General features: G+C 39.2%; 1 protein-coding gene across 4 annotated transcripts in view; it reads left to right on the top strand.

The window, feature by feature from the left end:
- The window catches only part of PHKB (phosphorylase kinase regulatory subunit beta), a 228,364-nt gene that overhangs the window by 159,044 nt on the left and 54,635 nt on the right, over positions 1 to 14,685 (top strand). The gene's annotated exons all lie outside the window — the stretch shown is intronic.

Below are 14,685 nucleotides of genomic sequence, written 5' to 3'. Positions count from 1 at the left end.
GCATGGGGTCGCAAAGAGTAGAACACAACTTAGCAACTAAACAGCAACAACAAAATTAGAGAAAATACTATTCAGTGACACTTAATAAAAATGATAGGCAGATTATTCAGGACCATCACAACAGGTATAGAGACCACTGCTGTATGATTTTACAGTGGGGACAGAGATTGGATTCAATTCCAAATACAGCATGGGCAAAAGGGAATTTATAGCCAAGGAGCAGGGTTGGGGTCAGTGGATGGAAAATTACTCAGAGGAAATATCACGGGTAAGGGGGATTCTGTCTAACCCAACCCAGCAGCCAACAAGATTCTTTGTTTAAGACAGTCCAGGGTGATCAGATATCACTTGGGGGATGGAAACAGATGAGAAATATGAACACATACAGAAGGTAAACAAATAGATATAGATGGTGAGGGTTCTAGTTAAACTGACTTAGGACTCTTGCTGAAACTGAGTTTTATAAGGAAGCACACTGATGAGCCTACGAGGAGGTTCAGGAGCTTGACTAAAGTTTGTTTAAGTGAAGAATCATCGTCAGTGAGACTTATTAATGTTGTTTTCCTATGTCTTCATTGTCCCTAATTATGACTAAGAGAGATAGTCTGAAGTAGGCATGTCTTTTACTAGTGCATCTTCCACACAATAACTAGCATAGTGCTTCTATAGCTAGGCCAACAGATAGTCATTTATCAACCCGTCACCAGCTGGAATATGAAACCACGTTTACTTTCTGTCATACCTTTGTTTTCTCCTATCTTAGAAAGTGTTTTCACTTTTTTTTTTTTTTTAGTACTCAGAGTTTGACCTTATTAATGCTCATTATATATTAAAATACTTCTTATATGAACTTTTATAATGTCTGTGGATTAAACATTATTATTGGGCTATTTTTCAGAAGTTAAGATTTGAATTTGTGAAGAGTTGGAAAGAATATAAAGGAAGGATTAGCTTCATTAAGTAAGGAGCCACTTGAGTATATGTTTTAGATTATATCCAATTTTAAAAAAATTAAATTTTGAGTATTTGACCTGTTAAATTCCTTTTATCTCTTTGTATGTCTTTGATTAAGACTGTCCCTATACACATGCAAGTCAGTGTTTTAATTTGGACAAGTGCTTTTTAAAAAATATGTAAGATAGTTCCACTTTAAAAATTAGCCCTGTATTGATGGTTTTGATTTGGCATAGATAAAACTTAAGTGCCTGTTGCATTTTCTCAGATTACATTATCCTGTTGCATCCCATACTTCTTCAGACTATTAAATTAGAGATGTCAGAATATAATGCCTAGGAAATATCTCTTTTGAAAGTCACTTTCATTGGCTTACAAGATCTTAGGCAATATTCCTATAAAGCATATAAATTTCACATAATTTGATACATTTTATGAATTTTCATGAAAAAACCTTCAGATTTTGTTGTTCTTAATTATTTTTGTGAGCATTTTATTATTTCCTCAGTCTTATTTAAAACATCTTTCATCGTGGGAGCCTGTGATTTGGAGAGCGAAAGGAACACTGGCAAGGCCAGACGACTGAACACTGATTATGACTCCTCTATCATTAATCAGAAACTGAAGAAACTAATCAGGTTAGCCTAAATATATGAGTTAAAGGTGGCAATGAAGAAATAATTATGTGTAGCCAAGCATGAGCCCTTCCTTGCAACTGCATAAAAATTGTTAAAAGTAGGAGATAGACTTTTAAGTTCTCAGGAGCGTCTGTGATAATAAAGATTAAAACTAGGCTAACGGAGATAGGGCATTAAGAGATACAAATTACTATGTATAAAATGAATAACTCTAAGGATATATTGTACTTCACAGGGAGTATAGCCAATATTTTATAACTTTAAATGCAGTATAATCTATAAAAATTTTGAATCAGTGTGTTGTAAACTTGAAACTAATATAATATTGTAATTCAGCTGTACTTCAATAAGAAAAAACTAGACTGATGTATTCTAGTAATGTTGAGATGCCTCTAGTAATGAATAGATCTTTTCTTTTGAATTGCAGGCATTAACTCACCCAACTATAGAGATGTTTAATTATCCCTGACCTTAAAAAAAAAAATCCTCAATTGTGCCCCTCTGTCATGTTCTCTTCTTCCTTTCTTTCAAACATCTTAGAAAAATATTTGTATGATCTCCATTTCTTCAGCTTCCAGTCACTACCTATATGTAGTCTGACTGCTTATACCACTGATCTACTAAAATCACAACCTCCTAATTGACATATCCATTGATCTCTTTTCAGATTTTAGTCTCATTGTCCTCAGACATTCAACACCATTGAACACTCCCTTCTTTGAACTTTGTGAAAATTTAGAAGTAATTTTTGATTGCTCTGCACCTATCTATGTCACTACTTGTCCCCCTCCCAGTCCAGTCCTGTCAATTCTATGTGCTAAATATTCCTGAAATGTTTTCACTTGCTCCTTCTTCATTCCAACCACTCTGATCTTTCAACTGCAGCCCTCCATGAATATCCTTGTGCCCACTCTCCCTTCTGCAAACCATGTCTATATAGTAGCCATTATAATGTATGTTAATATAGATAAAATGCTTGGGCAGAATCTGACCTACAGTAGGCACTATATATGTATTTATTACTGTTGTTCTAAAAATGTAAATTACATTGAGTCTTTTCATTGTTTGAAACTCTTTTAGTGGCTTCTCATTCCACTTAGATGAAAGCCAAATCCCTTGTTGCCTTAGAAGCCCCTTTTGGGCCTTAACTCCACCCTTATTCCTTTTTCTTTTGCTTGCCTGTTATGCTCCAAATACACTAGTTTCCTCTTAGTTCCTCAAACACTTCAAGTCTTTTCTTCTCAGGGCCTTTGCTGTTCATTCTGCCTGAGTGTTTGTTACTAGATCTTGTTCCTTTTTGCTGTTGAAGCCAGTCTCAGATTTAATGACATCCTCCAGGAGAATTATTTTCTGACCATCAATCTAAAGTAGGCCTATCTCCAGTTACTCTATTGTATCACCCTTTACATTTATCCGTTTTATTCTTACAGCTCAGATACCTTTTTCTATAAAGTTCTCCTCCACTCTCTGAGACTAAAGGAGCTACTCCCTCCCTTGCCTTCAAAGCACTGGTCGATAGCATTGGATTTACTATTCTACTAAACTCCGTATATGCTTTGCCTTCTCTGTTATATGGTGAGCTCCTAAAGAATAGGAATAACATTGCATCAGTCTTTCTGCCATGCCTGGTGCCTACCATGATACCTGGAGGAATGAACAAGTAAATAAACCGTCTAAGGCAGGAGAATTTGTAGTACACAGACTTGCTGAGTTGTGATCTCATCAATATGGAAGACATTTAGGTTTACTCTGCTGAGAGCAATGGTAGCATGTGTCCTCTGCAGTCAGGTCCTCAGTTGAGAATCCACTCTAGAAATAATCTGGCCTCAACCAGTGAAGGCGGCTCTATACAGTTAAAAGCTCATGGGATTCTAGAGCTTGCTAGATTCCTCTGTGTAACTGTTGGATCTCTAACCCAGCAGCTATAAAACTTATCACAGGTTCTCCTTTCTCTGTTTAATTAGCCCAGTCTTTTTGTCCTTGGGAAGAGCATCTAGTGCTGAAAGAGAAGGTAGCACAGGTTTTTATACTTTTTACTCTTCAAAGCCTCTCTTCTTAGGTGGCTTTCACATTGTACTGAAGGTCCATGTGGCCTGTCTGTTCATTTCCACTCATACTTGGAGCTGTGCATTGGCAGTTCTCTAGTATGTGAACACCATGAGTCAGTGTTTCTCCACCTGGGCCCATGTAGTCATTTTAGCATTATTTTGAGAAAATAGACAAGACCTTTAGCCTGGTCATTTCTTTAAGATAAAAATGCAGAAGCATCCAGTTACAGCATGTGCTTAGACAGGAGTGAAAACGGTTTTACAAATCAATTTGTTGTGACAAAGTGATGATTAGTATTCTCTTCCAAGGTAATTGCAGTCACTGAAAGGACTGCTTTCCAAAAACATTGCCTGATTTATTCATTCAGACATTTGAAACTATATGTCTGAGGTTTGGGAATACTTTTTAATATTCATGAGTTTTCCTCTTAAAAGCTAGTATAATCACTAATTCAGTGTATAAATACAGGGGTCCTAAAGGGCCATTTTATCCCTGGCCAGCTTCACTCTTAAGCCAGGTTTAGCTTTTTAACTATGCTTATTGTTGTTATTTGTCAGGTATTTCCACTTGCCTTTCCTCTGCTTCCCTATTAATTTTCTCCATGTAGCTACTTTGGCTTGGTTGAAAATGTCAGAACAAGATGCCAGGGTGTTGGAGTCAGGATGTGCCTTGTGTTCAAACTGCTGTAACCTGTTACTTGGCTCTTGTGGCAAAACTACTGCGACTGTGGTGTCTCCAGTTGAAATTGAGATGTATTAATATAAAGCATCTGCCTGGTTTCTTCAGCTAATGAGGTTTTGCTGAAAAATGAGTGTAATGAAACAATGCTGGATGTTGGCAGGACCTACTGATGAAGGCTAATGAGCGTAAATAAGTTTCTGTAAGGCCCCAGCAGCAGAGGCAGAGAATGTTTCAAATGCACTGCCCTTGAGGCAAGACCAGCTTGTGTGGGGTGTGACCTGTTTATTTGTTGGCTTCTTTTATTCTTTTCTTCTCTCCCTCCTCCTATGCTCTTCTTTCAGTAAAAGATCCATTCAAACCAGCCACAGATTGTTTTATGCAGCATAGAGCATGTTAAAAATAAAGCTGCTTATACCAGGGCTTAATACAATGTTGCAAAAATAAGAATTACGTTTTTTACATACTGTACACATTATTTAATAGAAGAAACTTAATTGCCAAGAATTTAAGAAATAAATTCTATCAAAAAGGAGATAAGAAAATAGGTGTTTTGTACACACCACTTGGAGTTTAGTTTTCTTTGAACCTAATTTCAAGAGAATGTAGAGGGACTCTTGGTAGAACACAAAGGCTTTTGCTCACACCTCTGCTCCCTGTTCATAGTAATGCTTCCTAAGGCCCACTTGACCTCACACTCCAGGATGTCTGGCTCTAAGTGAGTGATCACAACATCATGGTTATCCAGATCATTAAGATATTTTTTGTATAGTTCTTCTGTGTATTCTTGCTACATCTTCTGAATCTCTTCTGCTTCTGTTAGGTCCATGCCATTTCTGTGTTTTATTGTGCCCATCTTTGCATGAAATGTTCCCTTGGTATCTCTAATTTACTTGAAGAGATCTATAGTCTTTCCCATTCTATTGTTTTCCTTTATGTCTTTGCATTGTTCACTTAGGAAGGCTTTCTCATCCCTCCTTGTTATTCTTTGGAACTCTGCATTCAGATGGGTATATCTTTCCTTTTCTCCTTTGCCTTTCACTTTTCTTCTTTTCTCAGCCATTTGTAGGGCCTCCTCAGACAAGCATTTTGTCTTATTGCTTTTCTTTTTCTTGGGGATGGTTTTTATCACTGCCTCCTGTACAAGGCTACAAACCTCCATCCATAGTTCATCAGGCACTCTTGTCTATGAGATCTAATCCCTCCCAGCAGAGCTGTTTCAAATCCTAAAAAAACGATGCTGTTAAAGTGCTGCACTCAATATTCCAGCAAAGTTGGAAAACTCAGCAATGGCCACAGGACTGGAAAAGGTCAGTTTCCATTCCAATCCCATAGAAGGGCAATGCCAAAGAATGTTCAAACCACGGCACAATTGCCCTCACTTCACATGATAGCAAAGTCATCCAGGTTAGGCTTCAACAGTATGTGAACTAAGAACTTCCAGATGTACAGTTGGATTTAGAAAAGGCAGAAGAACAAGAGATCAAATTGCCAATATCCCTTGGATCATAGGAAAAGCAAGGGAATTCCAAAAACACATCTACTTCTGCTTCATTGACTATGCTAAAGCCTTTGACTGTGTGGATTGCAACAGACTGGAAAATTCTTGCTGCTACTGCTGCTAAGTCGTTTCAGTTGTGTCCGACTCTGTGTGACCCCATAGACAGCAGCCCATCAAACTCCCCCATCCCTGGGACTCTCCAGGCAAGAACACTGGAGTGGGTTGCCATTTCCTTCTCCAATGCATGAAAGTGAAAGTGAAGTTGCTCAGTCGTGTCCGACTCTTAGCGACCCTATGGACCGCAGCCTACCAGGCTCCTCCGTCCATGGGATTTTCCAAGCAAGAGTACTGGAGTGAGGTACCATTGCCTTCTCTAAAAAGACACGGGAATACAAGACCACCATACCTGCCTCCTGAGAAACCTGTATGCAGGTCAAGAAACAAGTTAGAACTGGATATGGAACAATAGACTGTTTCCAAATTGGGTAAGGAGTAGTCAAGGCCGTATATTGTCACACTGTTTATTCAACTTATATGCAGAGTACATCATGCGAAATGCTGGGCTGGATGAAGCACAAGCTGCGAACAAGATTGCCAGGAGAAATATCAATAACCTCAGATATGCAAATGGAACCACCCTTATAGCAGAAAGCAGAGAGGAACTAAAGAGCCTCTTGATGAAATAGGAGAGTGAAAAAGCTGGCTTAAAATTCAACATTCAGAAAACGAAGATCATGGCATCTGGTCCCATCACTTCATGGCAAATAGATTGGAAACAATGGCAAAAGTAACAGGCTCTCTCTTCTTGGGCTCCATAATCATTGTGGACAGTGACTGCAGCCATGGAATTAAAAGACACTTGCTCCTTAAAAGAAAAGCCATGACCAACCTAGACAGTATATTAGAAAGCAGAGTCTTACTTTGCTTACAAAGGTCCATATAGTCAAAGCTATGATTTTTCCAATAGTCATGTATAGGTGTTAGAGTTGGACCATAAAAGAAAGTTGAGTGCCGTAGAATTGATGCTTTTGAACTGTGGTGTTGGAAAAGACTCTTGAGAGTCCCTTGGACTGCAAGGAGATCAAACCAGTCAATCCTGAAAGAAATCAGCCTTGAATATTGATTGAAAGGACTGATGCTGAAGCTCCAATACTTTAGCCACGTGATGCAAAAAGCTGACTTATTGGAAAAGACTCTGATGCTGGGGAAGATTAAAGGCAGGAGGAGAAGGGGATGACATTGGATGAGATGGTTGTATGGCATCACCATCTGGACATGAGTGATCGACATGAGTGGACATGAGTTTGAACAACCTCCAGGAGATGGTGAAGGACAGGGAAGCCTGGTGTGCTGCAGTCCACAGGGTCGCAAAGCATTGGACAGGACTGAGTGACACTGAAAAACAACAATTGCTCCTCGTGATTGTAAGACATTCATATGATGGATAATCTTATGTGTCGCCCTGGCTGAGACATGAAGTGCTCACCTATTTGGTCAAACATTCTGGATAAGAGTTAAGGTGTTTTTGGATGAGATTAACATTTAGATCAGTAGAGTGAGCAGGTCAGATTGCATTCCATAATGTAGGTGGGCCTTATCCCTGAAGGCCTGAAAAGAAACGAGTCTCTTACCTTCCCCCAAGTATGAGTGGATTCTCCCTGTCTCATGGCCTTCAAACTGAAATATTGGCTTTTTTCCTGCCTTTAGATTAGAATGGGATATTTAAGCCTCCTGGCCTTTAGAACTACACCATCCCTTTCAGGGGTCTCCAGTTTGTCCACTCACCTGGCAGATCGAGGGACTTGTCAGACTCCTGAATTGCCTGAGCCAGTTCTTTATATGTCTTTCTTCTCTTTACACACACACACACACACACACACCCCATGTTTGCCTGAACCAGTTCTTTACATTAAATCCCTGCTCTTTACACACACAATCACACACACACACACACACACACACACACACCATGTTTGCCTGAACCAGTTCTTTACATTAAATCCCTGCTCTTTACACACACAATCACACACACATGCATGCACCCTGTTGGCTGTTTCCCTGGAGGACCCTGACTAATACAAACCACAGCTGCAAGCAGCACATAATTCATGAAACACATACCTGACATGCACCACATTGACTTTAGATTTAGACATATCTGCAGTCAGGTTTAAGCTCTACCTGACTAGATGTGTGACCTTTGGCATATTATTTCACCTCTCTTCACCTCAGTTTCCTCATCTTTAAAAACTGGAGTTTTTGTGACAGTACATACAGCAGACTCTTGAGATATAATTCCTTGACTTTCTAAACTGGACTACAAAACATAATCAACAAGATAATGTAATTCTTGTTAATAGGCTTTCATGCTATTTCCATGAATAAGATGTAAATAGAATCTATTCATCTTTCTGTGCCATTATCCGAGAAAAAACTCACATTCTTCCCACTGCCTGCTCCTAAAATCCAATCCTACTGATCTTTGCTAACAGTCTTCTCTTGCTCTACTTGATCCAGTGGCAGTAAAGCTTCTGAATGACTTTGGTTGAGTTGTTCTACTTCTATAAGCAAAAGTAAAACCTGATTTTTATGGTCCACTCTTTAACTATAGGAGCTTCCCTGGTGGCTCAGAGGTTAAAGCGTCTGCCTGCAATGCGGGAGACCAGGGTTCGATCCCTGGGTAGAGAAGATTCCCCTGGAGAAGGAAATGGCAACCCACTCCAGTATTCTTGCCTTGAGAATCCCATGGACGGAGGAGCCTGGTGGGCTACAGTCCATGGGGTCGCAATGAGTCGGACACGACTGAGTGACTTCACTTCACTTCACCGTCCACAATGATTTTGTAGACCAAGAGAATAAAGCCTGTCACTCTTTCCATTGTTGCCCCATCTGTTTGCCAGGAAGTGATGTGACCGGCAAGAGAGTTTTAGAAAAACATGTATTTCTGCTTTACTGACTATGCCAAAGCCTTTGACTGTGTGGATTACAATAAACTGCGGAAAATTCTGAAAGTGATGGGAATACCAGACCACCTGACCTGCCTCTTGAGAAACCTGTATGCAGGTCAGGAAGCAACAGTTAGAACTGGACATGGAACAACAGACTGGTTCCAAATAGGAAAAGGAGTACATCAAGGCTGTATATTGTCACCCTGCTTATTTAACTTCTATGCAGAGTACATCATGAGAACTGCTGGGCTGGAAGAAGCACAAGCTGGAATCAAGATTGCCGGTAGAAATATCAATAACCTCAGATATGCAGATAATACCACCCTTATGGCAGAAAGTGAAGAGGAACTAAAGAGCCTCTTGATGAAAATGAAAGAGGAGAGTCAAAAAGCTGGCTTTAAGCTCAACATTCAGAAAACTAAGATCATGGCATCCGGTCCCATCTCTTCATGGCAAATAGATGGGGAAACAGTGGAAACACTGGCTGACTATTTTGGGGGGCTCCAAAATCACTGCAGATGGTGACTGCAGCCATGAAATTAAAAGACGCTTACTCCTTGGAAGGAAATTTATGACCAACCTAGACAGCATATTAAAAAGCAGAGACATTAGTTTGTCAACAAAGGTCCATCTAGTCAAGGCTATGGTTTTTCCAGTGGTCGTGTATGGATATGAGAGTTGGACTGAAAAGAAGGCTGAGCACCAAAGAATTGATGCTTTTGAACTGCAGTGTTGGAGAAGACTCTTGAGAGTCCCTTGGACTGCCAGGAGATCCAACCAGTCCATCCTAAAGGAGATCAGTCCTGGGTGTTCATTGGAAGGACTGATGTTGAAGCTGAAACTCCAATACTCTAGCCACCTGATGCAAAGAGCGACTCATTGGAAAAGACTCTGATGCTGGAGAAGATTGAGGGCAGGAGGAGAAGGGGACAACAGAGGGTGAGATGGTTGGATGGCATCACTGACTCAATGGACATGAGTTTGGGTAAACTCTGGGAGTTGCTGATGTACAGGGAGGCCTAGCGTGCTGCGGTTCATGGGGTCACAAAGAATCGGACACAATTGAGCGACTGAACTGAATTGAACTGATGGGACTGGATGCGATCTTCATTTTTTGAATGTTTTAAACCAACTTTTTCACTCCCCTCTTTTACTTTCTGCAAGAGGCTCTTTAGTTCTTCTTTGCTTTCTGCCATAAGGGTGGTGTCATCTGCATATCTGAGGTTATTGGTATTTCTCCTGGCAATCTTGATTCCAGCTTGTGCTTTATCCAGGCAGCATCTTGCATGATGTATTCTGCATATAAGTTAAATAAGCTGGGTGACAATATACAACCTTGACATACTCCTTTCCCAGTTTGGAACCAGTCATTGTTCCATGTCCGGTTCTAACTGTTGCTTCTTGACCTGCATACAGGTTTCTCAGGAGACAGGTAAGGTGGTCTGGTATTCCCATGTCTTTAAGAATTTTCCACAGGTTTTTGTGATCCACATGGTCATAGGCTTTAGTATAGTCAATGAAGCAGAAGTAGATGTTTTTCTGGAATTCTCTTGCTTTTTCTATGATCCAAATAATTGAATTATATTAATTATTAAAATTAAATTTGAAAAAGAAGAGGGGAAGGGAAACCATTAGGGTACATTCACATTTAAGTTTCTCTATATACTCTTTGAAAGTTGTATTTTACTATTTTATTTATAACTCCTAGCTGAAAATCTAGCCTTGTTACTTTCTTTGATCTGATTTGGGTAATTTGAAAACTAGAATCTAGACAGATGTATGTGCAGTGTTTTAATTACCATAGTTTAAAATTTTGAGCAAGATGGGTTGCAGTATTAATATAGATAGTGCCCAGCTCATGGGCAAGGTATGCTATAAAAGTTTCTCTTCTACTGTATGCTTAAAACTGATAAAGATAGTAAATTTTATGTTATGTGGGCAAGAATACTGGAGTGGGTTGCCGTATCCTTTTCTAGGGAGATCTTCCCTACCCGGGGATCGAATCCACATCTCCTGCATTGATAGGCAGATTCTTTACCACTCAGCCACCAGGAAAGCTCATACATTCCTTAATTGCTTATTAAAAATATGTGTGCATTTAGTTAGGATTCTTTCCCTTAGTTAGAGATATCCTGTTTAAATTTGCAAATATTTATTTTTATGCTGAGGGGAAGATTTTTGTATTGCTAATAAAAATGTAACAATATTTATTTTAAAAATATTCTTCCAGATTACCAAATAGCTGCCAACTGCCTTCTTTAGGTATAAGGTGCTGAGTACATGCTAAGTGAGAAAAGAGCATGAGAGGGTCCTCAAAGGTGCACTCTGTAGTGATACAGACCACTCATAAGCTTGCAGAAAGCCCTGGCAGAGAGAAGACAGGTGACTCCGACAGACATCATCTGCTATTGGTGATAGACTGTAGTCTTAGCACCCTGATGTTTGTGGGACTCTGTAGAGTGGACCAGGTTGAAAAGAGTGAGTCAGAAACTGGATAAGCAGAAAGGAACAGTCCAAAGATAGGACAGTGCACAGAAACTTGAGATGAACATGATGTTTGTTTGTTTAATGGTGTGTTCTAAAGCAAACAGAGGGGACACAAGCAGGGCACTTCAGGGAGCAGTGAAGTTGTGAAGATCATCAGGAAGTTGGGGCTTTATTTGGGAAATACTGGTTTTGAAGTATAAAGTGATATCCTAAACATGACATAAAAATCTGTTACTCACCCATCCTTCCTTCCTTCCCTTTTCTTCGTTCATTCAACAAATATTTTTTGACCACCTCCTTTGTGAAAATCACTGATAAAAGAAAATTAACCTGACCATAAAGTACAAAAGATAGGCAGAAGCAAACGTGAAGCAGAAAGTCCAGAAAGCCTGTAACAGTGATCCAAGATTGTGGTCATGTTACTGGATTGATAAAAGGGCTAATGTTTTTTAAACACTTAAGAGTATATGCCAAATATTTTATAATAACTATAAATGGAATATGACCATTAAAAATTGTGAATCACTATATTGTATACCTGGAGAAGGCGATGGCACCCCACTCCAGTACTCTTGCCTGGAAAATCCCATGGACGGAGGAGCCTGGTAGGCTACAGTCCATGGGGTTACGAAGAGTCGGACATGACTGAGCGACTTCACTTTCACTTTTCACTTTCATGTATTGGAGAAGGAAATGGCAACCCACTCCAGTGTTCTTGCCTGGAGAATCCCAGGGACAGGGGAGCCTGGTGGGCTGCCGTCTATGGGGTCGCACAGAGTCGGACACGACTGAAGCGACTTAGCAGCAGCAGCAGCATATTGTATATCTATAATTTAAATAATAATATGCATTATTTAAATTGTTATGCACTTCAATAAAAAATAAAGTATGTATATTATATTGAGAAAAAAGGGCATGTCAGATGCAGTTATGTGCTTATGTATGTTATGTATTATCCTCAAAACTGTGTAAAGTAGATACTTTTATTATCCCAATTTACCAGTGAGGAAACTGAGGCTTAGCGAGGTTAATTGATATAGTCATACAGCAAATAATAGTATAAATATCATTTGTTTAGCAGATCAAGGTTCGTAAATATTTCTATTGGCTCTCTTTTGTTTGATCCTCTGCCTTTGTGTTAGGCCTCCTATACCATTATTCTCATTTTTTATTTTACATAAACATAGAAGAACATAGAGAAACTTGCCTGGGCAGTCATTCATCAGATAGGAAGCACCTACTGTGTGGCAGGCATGTTTTCTTGGCATTGGGGCCATAGCGATAGACAGGATAGATCAAGTTGCCTGCTGTCAGGGAGTTGTTTTCTGGTAGGGATGAATAACAGTGAACATATAAGTAAATAAAATCAAGTAATTTCTAGAAATGACAAGTACTGTGAAGCAGACAAATAAGGCAAAGTAACAGAGGAGGGCTGCCATGGTAGAACATGAAGGCCTTTCTAAGGAAGGGATGATAGTTGAGACCTGCATGCAACAATCTAAAGGAAAAACATTCCAAGCAAGAGTGCAACAAGAGCAGAGGCCCTCTGATAGGAACATAGTTGGCATGTTCAAGGGACAGAGAGACCCCAGTGTGGCCAAAATGTGGTGAAGAAGAGAATAGAATGAGAAAATAGTAGGCTGGAGCTAGACTATGTAAGGACTTGTAGGCTGTTGTAAGCAGCTTGGTTCTTATTCTGTGAACAATGGGAATTCAGTGGAGAGTTTTAAACAGGGTGTCTGTGTGTATGCATGTGGGGGTGGTGGTGGAAGAGGGTGAGATCGTCTAATTTGCACCAATTTTGTCACCAAAATCCTGTAACCCTTCCCTTATACCATAATTGATAAAGTAATTGATAAAATACCTTAATCTTCTTCTCTTTTCATTTTTTAAATAATTATTTTAAATTTTTTTGGCTGCATCAGGTCTTAGTTCCTCAGGCTCACTAACTGGCTTGCTTGGGCTTAGTTGCTCTGTACCATGTAGGATCTTATTAATAGATCCTAACCAGGGATCAAACCCGCCTCTCCTGCATTGGAAGGCAGATTCTCAACCACTGGACCACTAGGAAGTAGTCCCATCTCTTTTCATTTCTATAGCAACATTCAGGATTGGAAAGTAACAATGGCAACAGTAACCATCACTTTAGGACATTGTGTATTCTATGTGAGAGGAGTCACTGAGTATGTATGCGTGCATGCTGACTTGCACAGTCGTGTTGCACAGTTGTGTCTGACTCTTTGCGACACCATGGACTGTAGCCCTTCAGATTCTCCTGTGCATAGAATTGTCCAGGCAGGAATACTGGAGTTGCTATTTCCTACTCTGTGGCAGATAGATTCTTTACCTCTGTGCCATCTTGGAGTCCTTCGAATATTTGTGTGTGTGTGTGTGTGTGTGTGTGTATGTATTCTTACATACTTTGTGAACCTAAAAGCAGAAAGTATTATAATATTATGAAAAATAATACCATTCAGAAATAGAATCGGTTAATTATTATTAGGAAGTTTTCAAAGAGACTTCATTGGTTTAGACAACAATTTTGGTGATTTGAAGAGAATTATGAAAATACAGAGAAAAGTAGTTCCAACTTTGTCACTTGGAAGAGAATTGTTGTGATGGGACTGATCATGCAAAAATTTTTCTGTGAAAAGAAATGGGGTGAAGGGTCCTACTTGGGCTAGGGTTAAAACCCTAAGCTCATTATGGTAGACGGTTTGTGAATTGGAAGTTTCTGAAATGCTGTTTTCACAATAGAAGTGTTCTTCAACCATCAAATAGTTCCCTAACCAGGTGCTTACTCTGATTCAACATGTTGTAGTAGGCATTTTAGATCTGAGTGCTCTGTCATGCAAATAGAAACAACATTGTCCCAAACGGGCCTGTGATTCGAAAAGAAGATACCTAATCGCCAGTTAGGATCTACAAATTACCTTTTATTTGGAATAATGTCTGCATTCTAATAGACGTATTCACTTGCTTTTTATTTAAAAACTCCAATTGTCCTCAAGATAATGGCACACCATAAGTTTACTTCTCCTTTTGATGAATAAATTTCATCCAAGAAAAATAAATTTTAATGTTTTTATTTGTTAGAAGTCTTGAGACTCTGAATAATTACTTTTTCTCATCTTTTTGAGTAACATCAACTTTTAAAGTTTTTATCAAATAAAAATAGAATTTATAGCATTATTAATGTGTATTTGTTTTTGTGGGGTTGTTCCATCATATTTTCTCTCATCTGTTCTTTTAAATCACATTGAGGACTGCCTGAAATGGCATTTTCATGATGACTCTGAGAACCATCCTTCTACTGTATGTTATTTACTGCTGATATATGTATTCTGGTGTTTCTTGCGTTCTGTCACACGTAAATTCTAGTGGCATATTGAATACCATAGAAAGAAGCTGACTGATGGTAAATCAAACA

The sequence above is a fragment of the Bos indicus x Bos taurus genome, chromosome 18, assembly GCF_003369695.1.
Source record: "Bos indicus x Bos taurus breed Angus x Brahman F1 hybrid chromosome 18, Bos_hybrid_MaternalHap_v2.0, whole genome shotgun sequence".
NCBI lineage: Eukaryota > Metazoa > Chordata > Mammalia > Artiodactyla > Bovidae > Bos > Bos indicus x Bos taurus.
The sequence above is the reverse complement of the archived record's forward strand: the minus strand, read 5'-3'. Positions and strand labels throughout refer to the sequence as shown.